This window comes from Lepisosteus oculatus, chromosome 5 (assembly GCF_040954835.1).
Source record: "Lepisosteus oculatus isolate fLepOcu1 chromosome 5, fLepOcu1.hap2, whole genome shotgun sequence".
Classification (NCBI taxonomy): Eukaryota; Metazoa; Chordata; class Actinopteri; order Semionotiformes; family Lepisosteidae; genus Lepisosteus; species Lepisosteus oculatus.
Genome location: NC_090700.1, coordinates 55,979,823 through 55,989,387, shown reverse-complemented (window position 1 = coordinate 55,989,387; position 9,565 = coordinate 55,979,823).

Genomic DNA, 9,565 nt, shown 5'->3' with positions numbered 1-9,565 from the left:
GTATCAAATATCAGATAATGTATTTAAGTATTTTCAATGGAATTGTAGGTTATTCTAACGTGAAATAACACAAGGAGAAAAAAAAGCAGTTAATCTTATGAGGAATATCTATCCCAAGGGAACAAATGCCAAGAATAAGTGGATTATATTCACACACTACCTGGACTCCCTGCACGAAAGCCATGTAATGTATGTTTTAATTAATAAAAGTGTAACACTAAATACATTGGGATAAACTTTGAAATAATTAAAATCGAGATGACAGAGCAAAGGTTACAGCCCTGTTACTGGAAGGCCAGTTTTTGGGACACGAAGACCTGGAGAACCGCTACCACTGCAGTATTCTCCTTTCCTGCTTTTACATACACTGCACACTGTACTGCATACCGACTCCACAGCGTACCGCATACCGACTGCACACTGTACCGCATACCGACTCCACACTGTACCGCATACCGACTGCACACTGTACCGCATACCGACTCCACACTGTACCGCATACCGACTGCACACTGTACTGCATACCGACTCCACAGCGTACCGCATACCGACTGCACACTGTACCGCATACCGACTGCACACTGTACCGCATACCGACTGCACGCTGTACCGCATACCGACTCCACACTGTACCGCATACCGACTGCACACTGTACCGCATACCGACTGCACGCTGTACCCCATACCGACTGCACGCTGTACCGCATACCGACTGCACACTGTACCCCATACCGACTCCACACTGTACCGCATACCGACTGCACACTGTACCGCATACCGACTCCACACTGTACCGCATACCGACTGCACGCTGTACCGCATACCGACTGCACGCTGTACCGCATACCGACTGCACACTGTACCCCATACCGACTCCACACTGTACCGCATACCGACTGCACGCTGTACCGCATACCGACTGCACGCTGTACCGCATACCGACTGCACGCTGTACCCCATACCGACTGCACGCTGTACCGCATACCGACTGCACGCTGTACCGCATACCGACTGCACGCTGTACCGCATACCGACTGCACACTGTACCGCATATCGACTGCACGCTGTACCGCATATCGACTGCACGCTGTACCGCATACCGACTGCACACTGTACCGCATACCGACTGCACGCTGTACCGCATACCGACTGCACGCTGTACCGCATACCGACTGCACGCTGTACCGCATATCGACTGCACGCTGTACCGCATACCGACTGCACACTGTACCGCATACCGACTGCACACTGTACCGCATACCGACTGCACGCTGTACCCCATACCGACTGCACACTGTACCGCATACCGACTGCACACTGTACCCCATACCGACTGCACACTGTACCGCATACCGACTCCACAGCGTACCGCACACCGACTGCACGCTGTACCGCATACCGACTGCACACTTTACCGCATACCGACTGCACGCTGTACCCCATACCGACTGCACGCTGTACCGCATACCGACTGCACGCTGTACCCCATACCGACTGCACACTGTACCCCATACCGACTCCACAGCGTACCGCATACCGACTGCACGCTGTACCGCATACCGACTGCACGCTGTACCCCATACCGACTGCACGCTGTACCGCATACCGACTGCACACTGTACCCCATACCGACTGCACGCTGTACCGCATACCGACTGCACACTGTACCGCATACCGACTGCACACTGTACCACATACCGACTGCACACTGTACCGCATACCGACTCCACACTGTACCCCATACCGACTCCACAGCGTACCCCATACCGACTGCACGCTGTACCCCATACCGACTCCACAGCGTACCCCATACCGACTGCACGCTGTACCCCATACCGACTGCACACTGTACCCCATACCGACTCCACACTGTACCGCATACCGACTGCACGCTGTACCGCATACCGACTGCACACTGTACCCCATACCGACTGCACGCTGTACCGCATACCGACTGCACGCTGTACCCCATACCGACTCCACAGCGTACCGCATACCAACTGCACGCTGTACCGCATACCGACTGCACGCTGTACCGCATACCGACTGCACACTGTACCGCATACCGACTGCACGCTGTACCGCATACCGACTGCACACTGTACCGCATACCGACTGCACGCTGTACCGCATACCGACTGCACCCTGTACCGCATACCGACTGCACACTGTACCGCATACCGACTGCACGCTGTACCGCATACCGACTCCACAGCGTACCGCATACCGACTGCACACTGTACCGCATACCGACTGCACACCGACTGCACGCTGTACCGCATACCGACTGCACACTGTACCGCATACCGACTGCACGCTGTACCGCATACCGACTGCACGCTGTACCGCATACCGACTGCACACTGTACCGCATACCGACTGCACACTGTACCACATACCGACTCCACAGCGTACCGCATACCGACTCCACAGCGTACCGCATACCGACTGCACACTGTACCGCATACCGACTGCATGCTGTACCGCATACTGACTGTACACTGTACCGCATACTGACTACACAGCGTACCACATACTGTACAGTACATACATAAATACATGGGGCGTTGCCGTGCGGTGGCTCTGTGGCTAAGGATCTGCGCCTGTAGCTGGAAGGTTGCTGGTTTGTATTCCATAGCCAGCAGAGGAATCCTACTCCGTTGGGCCCCTGAGCAAGGCCCTTAACCCCAACTGCTCCAGGGGTACTGTGTAAATGGCTGACCCTGCGCTCTGACCCCAAGCTTCTCTTCCTGTCTGTGTGTCAGAGCAAGTTGGGGTGTGTGACAAATTCCTAATAGAAGAAATTGTATATGTCCAATAAAGTGATCTTATCTGATTTACCACCTTATCTTACCGCATACTGACTGTATGTGTACACTGTACCACTGTATCGCATACTGACGGCAAACTGTTCTGCATACTGATTGTACACTGTACTTCCTACTGCACACCAAATGTACCACATTATGAATTACACACACCTTTCATGTGTTGGAATCTAACATACACAAACATCTTTACTTAACCAGGCAAAACATCAACAGAGACAATACCTGCAGAATATTTTAGCTACACTTGTCTCTAATGTATGACTGTGGTATAATAATACATCATTCCTTACCCAGAATGGCAAAAGGTTCAGCCAGGCCTTTAATCTTGTGCAATTTAGACCTCAGGCAGGCATCCATGCTCAGTTGGATTTAAATTAAGACTCTGGCCTGGTCACCAAAGACTTGCAATTTAATTTATAAATAACTGCTTCACAGACTTGGCTGCCTGACAAGGCTTGTTATCACACCGGCAGATGCCAGGAGCTGTGGCTAAAGGACTTGAGCAAAGTGGACGGGCTTTTATAGTATATAGTCCCTGTCATCTGGGTCTGGGGAAATTTCCAAAAGAACCTGTCACAAATCAGGGGAATGTCTGGCAAACTGTCATGAGTAAAAACAGTAGAACCCTTTACAAACACATGATTGTATGAATCTGGTAACTTTATGAAGTTTGGGAGGAGATGAAAATCCAACCTCACCCATGTCAGCCCATGTGGATAAAAAAATCCCGCTTCCTGCTCTCTCACCTGTTGCTCTTCTCTCCAGGCTTGGCGCTTGCTCTCACATGACCTTACCGTGTTGCTCCATGTCTCCATGTCCTCTGTCTCTACAGCCTGCTCGCAGACAACCAAACTCCAACCAATTGTTCCACTTTCCCATCTTCAGGCCTGTGTCTCTCTGAGAAAATCCTTTTCTGAGAAGCCCTTTCCAGTCCGGACTCCCAACACCATGTTGCTATCACCCGTTCCTCATCCTGGTCAGCTGACACCACGGAGCTCCAGCACCAGTGCACCCTGGGACCATCCTCTGCTCCCGTTCCTTCTTTCTCTCACCCACCTCGCTGACGTTATCCTCAGATGTTTGGACAGCAAGCTACATTCTCCTTAACTAAGAAAGGGGCTGAATTCATCCAGTTTGAAGTTGTCTTCACATTGTGAAAACTGTTGGGTTACCAATTCAAGGTTTGGGAGACCAGTGCTTTTTTCCAATAATACATGACATGACATTGACATTCTAGCACAAAGACAATTCTGGGCAGAATACATCACCTTCTATCAATTTAATTAATTCATAAATTCATGCCAAAGAGGGTTGGAATTACAGACACAACATAAACAGTCAATCAGTCTGGCAATCAAGCCTTTAACTGCCATGTGCTGTTCAGTGCCACCAAGATCTTAGTCAGTGTTTCTAGAACAGTTCCAGTGCATTGTCATTTCTTGAAACTTTAAATTTCAGTATTTTAAAAAATATGTGAAAGACAACTTGAAATTTGAAATAGATTCTTATACTGTACAGTACACATATTTTATTCTGTTAATGACCTCTCTGCCTCTTGGCTCTTGGAAAACTGTGTTGTAGGTCATCCACCTTGTGCTCTAATTCATTCTTACTTTTTGAAAGTAGGGAAACATCTTCTGGCTCTGCAGTTATTTAGTGCAACAGCAGCATTGAGTGGACCTGTTCCATGTGCAAAGACAGAGGGTGTGACATCTCTTTCTTGGTTGAAAACATTTGGCAATCAGCTTGTGGGCAGCCTCTTGACTGTCCTGCAGTAATGAGTATGTCTGGGCACAACCTGAATGCTGCAGCCACTGCAGAGCAGGCAGACGAGCTGTCCAGCTTCAGAGAGCTGATACAGTTAGTAAGGAGCTGGCAGGCTTGTCCCATCCACAGCAGAGGGACACACAAGTGATAGCAGGTTCTTGCAGCAACAATGAATGAAAAGGATACTGTTGTGTTTTGTAAAATGCTTTCAAGTGTCAAGGACCTATTTTTGTCAATATGTTATGTTGACAGTGTACTGTAGGTAGACAGTGCCATCTGTCTTGCGTTGGTCTGAAAATAATGCACTGTAAGATCAGTCAGCACTGATTGGTCACCTCAAGCTATTTCTCCATTTCTGCAATCCACATCTCAGGGTCTGATTATTTCTTCAGGAAATGTGAGAGTTAAACTTTCTACTTAATCAGTTTCTTGCAGAGAAGGAAGGTCAGTTCAAGGGGGAATTATAATTAAGCAGATGGTTCGATGCTCACGGGGGTAGCCTGAGACAGTTCATCTTTTACAACGCACAACCCTATTTGCTGAGGCACCTCACCTGTCTTTAAAATGCCTGTGTCTCATTTCTAACTGTCCGTGAATGCGAAACCATCTGTTCTTTTCAAAATAAACCCCATTTTAGATGGATTTTTGTTTACATTTTAAATATCTACTCTTGGTCAGTTCAGCTGACAGTTCCTCCTATCTGCACTTGGGAGATGGAGACAGGACCACCCGCTCTCTGAAAACCCCCCTCTTTTTGTCCTGTACGCTCATTGTGCAGACAGTAGGGCAAAGCTGTTGGACAGAAGAGCGATACAGCTCTCACTGATACCATCAGCAACCCACAGGCACCTGGCACTGACTTGAACAGTTTGGGTAGACTTTTCTGTATGAAGCATTTTACACCACAGTGAGTCTGTTTCTGGTTAATGTATGTGAGATATAACGTATTTTTAGAAAATTATAGTATAGTTAGTTAGCGCTGGGTAATTATGAAATATTATTTCAATGCCTACTTATCAATAACTTTAATGATTACCAAACCTGTGCTTACCAGGACCCTGTATCGTGTAAAGCAGTAAGCAAATGGATGGATGGGTTACCAAATTTTGTATCTAGAAACCAATATGGAAAGATTAAACAAACCCAACTAAAAATGAGGTGGAGAATTTCAACACATCTTATAGCAGGTTTTATCTGCAAATCGCTCTGCACAGCACGCTTGACAATGAAGGCAATACACAAATGTGTTGGGAAGCAGTTTGGAACAACTGCACACAAATGTTTTTATGTAGATCAGAATTCATAAAAAATAGTGTTTGGATAATTCTAGCTTTGGACACTGGAACAAGCTAGTAGTTGATAAAACATAAAAGGCACCTCTTGTCCTGTAACAAGTTCATATTCATCCTTACTGTTTTTGTAAAACTCCCTTACTGTTAGCTCTGTGTAAATATGAATATTTTTTAAATTACTGTTTGTTACATAAACGCAGTTGTCTGCAGTACTAGCAGTCCTGTGTAGTGGCTGTCACTAGGAGGATCCAAAATCAGGATGGATGTCACCCCCTGTGAACTGCAGAACGCAGAGGGCTGGTGTATGTGGCCACGCTGTGTCCGAAAAGCACCCGCAACAGATTAGTGTACGAATCCGCACTTAGTCAGTCCCTTCATGCAGGAATTAACAAGCGCGATCCATGTGAAAGGGCAGCAGTGATTAGGGTTCTGTACTTTTCCTCACTGCAGAAACATGGGTTCGAGTCCCCACTGCACAGGGGCTGTAAACCTGCTGATGAGATACTCCAGCCAGCTCAACATGACAAGCGCTGAACCTCTCATGGACAACTGATCCAGCCAGGGGGAGTCTGTGTTTTGAGCTCCTTATGGCACTAAGACTGGAGGAGTCTCTGGCCACATGATCCACTTCCTCTGGGACAAGACAAGGTGAAAACTTTAAAGCCTCTGTATTGGTATTCTAAATCTTACAAAATCTCAGTATTAAAATACCAATAAACAGGCTACAAAAATGTGAAAATCTTCAATTAATAATTCAGAATATTAGTCAGAATAATATTCTGCAAAACCATAACCACACTCTGGTATATGACAGATACACAGGGGAACACAACTGAACTGGAGATTGACTGGAGAAATACACATTGTATTTGATGTGTTTCTCATTACATCTGTTGGTTTAATACTATTTCACTGAAGGAAGCAGTAATAATGGCCTTCAGTTCTGGCCACTCAGATGTTCATTGGTCAGAGGCTGGAGACAGCCTGGCATGTGAATCTGGTGGCAGACGTGAACAGGTTGCCCTTGTTAAAGTCACTGAAACAAATGCAGTACAGGGGCAATGAGAGTGGTTCTGCAGTGCCAAGCTCTCCTGCATTTTGTGCTTTCCTTCCTGTAACAGATTAAAGTAGTCAATTTTATATCCCAGTTTTCAGTATTTACTTGTGCTGCCTTGGATCAGCTGATAAGTAAAACAGAGCATGATTTAACCCTCTGAACATTTAAAAAAGGATAACAACATTATATTTCATCTTCAGATGTCGTCTCCAGTTTAACCAATTTTTCAACTTGCAAAGACATTTGTGTCCATAGTAGGATTAAATAAAGGTGCAAGAGAGCATGAGGCATAAATAAAAGTGTACTAAACATAACAGAGATATCCATAATAGTTTATTTCTTACCTTGTGATATTATCCAGTATGTGTGCTTATCTCCAAACCAGTTTTTGCTTCCTAGATGTGAATGTTTTACACCCAGCACTTCAGATACACACACTCAGACAGCACTGCCCTGTACAGCTCCCTTATTGCTTTTTCCCAGAGTTCAGATTTGGTTACAGAAAAAAATAATATATATTATTTAATATATAGGTGTCCTTAGATCAATAGCAAAGCAGTCAAAAATAGTGTTCTCCCTCAGAAACATGTCTCTTCAGTCAGTCATCGATAGGACTTTCACTCCATTTACAAAAAGAAAATAAGAACCTTATTTTAGAAATAGATAAAGTACATATTTTCACAGTCCAAGATATGTTAAACATTATGAGATTATACAGTGTTTAGAGCAATACATATTCCTTTCAAAAAAAGTATTTGTAGGTATACATAGTTCAATGAACAGTGCTTTTCACTTCAGTTAACAGCAATCCCATTTTTAATCTCTAGAATGCATACTGGAAAACAAAAACTATATAAATATGTATAAATAGATATCAACAGATGAAATATACATATAACTTCACAGTATGCAATTCTTGTATCTTTCGCAAAGCAACACAGATTTCAGCTTCAGTTTCCATTCTGTAATAACATCACGTACGCCTGTCACATAAGGAAAACACCAATTTTCAAATGACACGTTTGATAAGGCGTTCTTATTAAGAGGCTCCAAATCCAAATTAAGTGCTGACGAATTTACATGCAATTATTATAATGTATCCTTCACTCGAACTAGCTCCCTAATTTAGTCACTTATCACGCTGTTATCATTCTCAGTGGTTTGGGTTTCTACTTTCTCTGGAAAAAACTCTTACAGTTTCTGGATGAGATTTTGTTGGCTGTACTGTAGCTACTTGCAGTTCTGCACTGCCTTCCTTTCAGTCAAAGACAAACTCTCCAGAAAGGACAAGATGCATATGTGTCACTGATTATTAAGCGAGAGGAGAAAGGTATGGATGAAAAGCAAAGTGGACAGACTCATGAGAAATTACAAAAGCTGCTGTACCTGCATGGACAGTCCGATACATCCATGGGTGAAGCTTGGAAGCCTTTACAAGGAAGTCTTTAAGGAGTTTACATTTAAACCAAATAGCACAAATATACCGATGACATTATCAGTCAATTTTCTATAAGGCAGACTATATATTGTTATCACCTGTTCAAATGCATTGTAAAAAAGAAAATCACTCGTACTGGTTCATTTGCTTCATTTCCTACAAATTCTAGAAAGAGATTTCCCGGAATGTGGAAAACACCAAGTGAAGTTAAAGGTTCCTTGTGCCGGAGCTGCTGCTGAGACTGCAGAATCAACCTGATGTGACAGATGGAGGCTGTTTTCATTTTCACCTGTTCTTTACTCTATGAACTACTGCAAAGGAGAGTGTTGACTCATGATGTCTGGCAGAACGCAAAGAGACCGTAAAAACCTGAGGTAGTGTGTAGCATTAAGTTGAAATATTTTGGACATAGTTGGAGCAGCTTAATAAGAAGCAGTTTGAAAAGACATCCCAAAACAAAATGCATTTGAATTAAAAACAGATCAGATTCTTCCATACTCATACATTGCATTCATACTTTGTAAGCAGCCATAACAATGCTTTCAGTTCCAGTTCACCTGAGAACAGGTGTATACTTCTGAAAGCAGCAAGTTCTTTTAGTGCTCGCCATTCTTGTTTGTACCCTCGCAAAACTTTAATACCTTCCATCCCAAATCTCAAGAAACATATAGACTTTGTCTGTTCTGTCACACATCCCAGTTCGCCAGGTGATGTGCAGTATAAGAAACACAGGTGTAGAAACACAATGCAATGCTCCAGCTCCTTGTTTAAACACTGCAGTATCTTTCTTTGTTACACGGTTCTGCTTTAATTTACATGTTTTACTTTGTCTGTGTGAAGCACACTGTGGCAACTTGTTGTGATGGATGTAATACAAACTAAAGGTGGATCATGGTATATCAATATGGATTATAAAGAAATAATAAATAATAAACTACTGTATAACTCAACATATTTTTTGAACAAATACTTTTTAGTTCTATGTTTTTCAAGAAGTTCTTTATGACTGATAAAGGCCTGGAAATGCACAATTCATCAATTAAAAATGTTATGCACCTTAGAAGTATGTTGAGTGGGGAACAATCTGGTGTGTAGTAATAATTACATATTAATGATCTCTGAGTGATGATGATAATAAACATTTTTTAGAATAGTACACTCATAAGAATAATCCTAAATT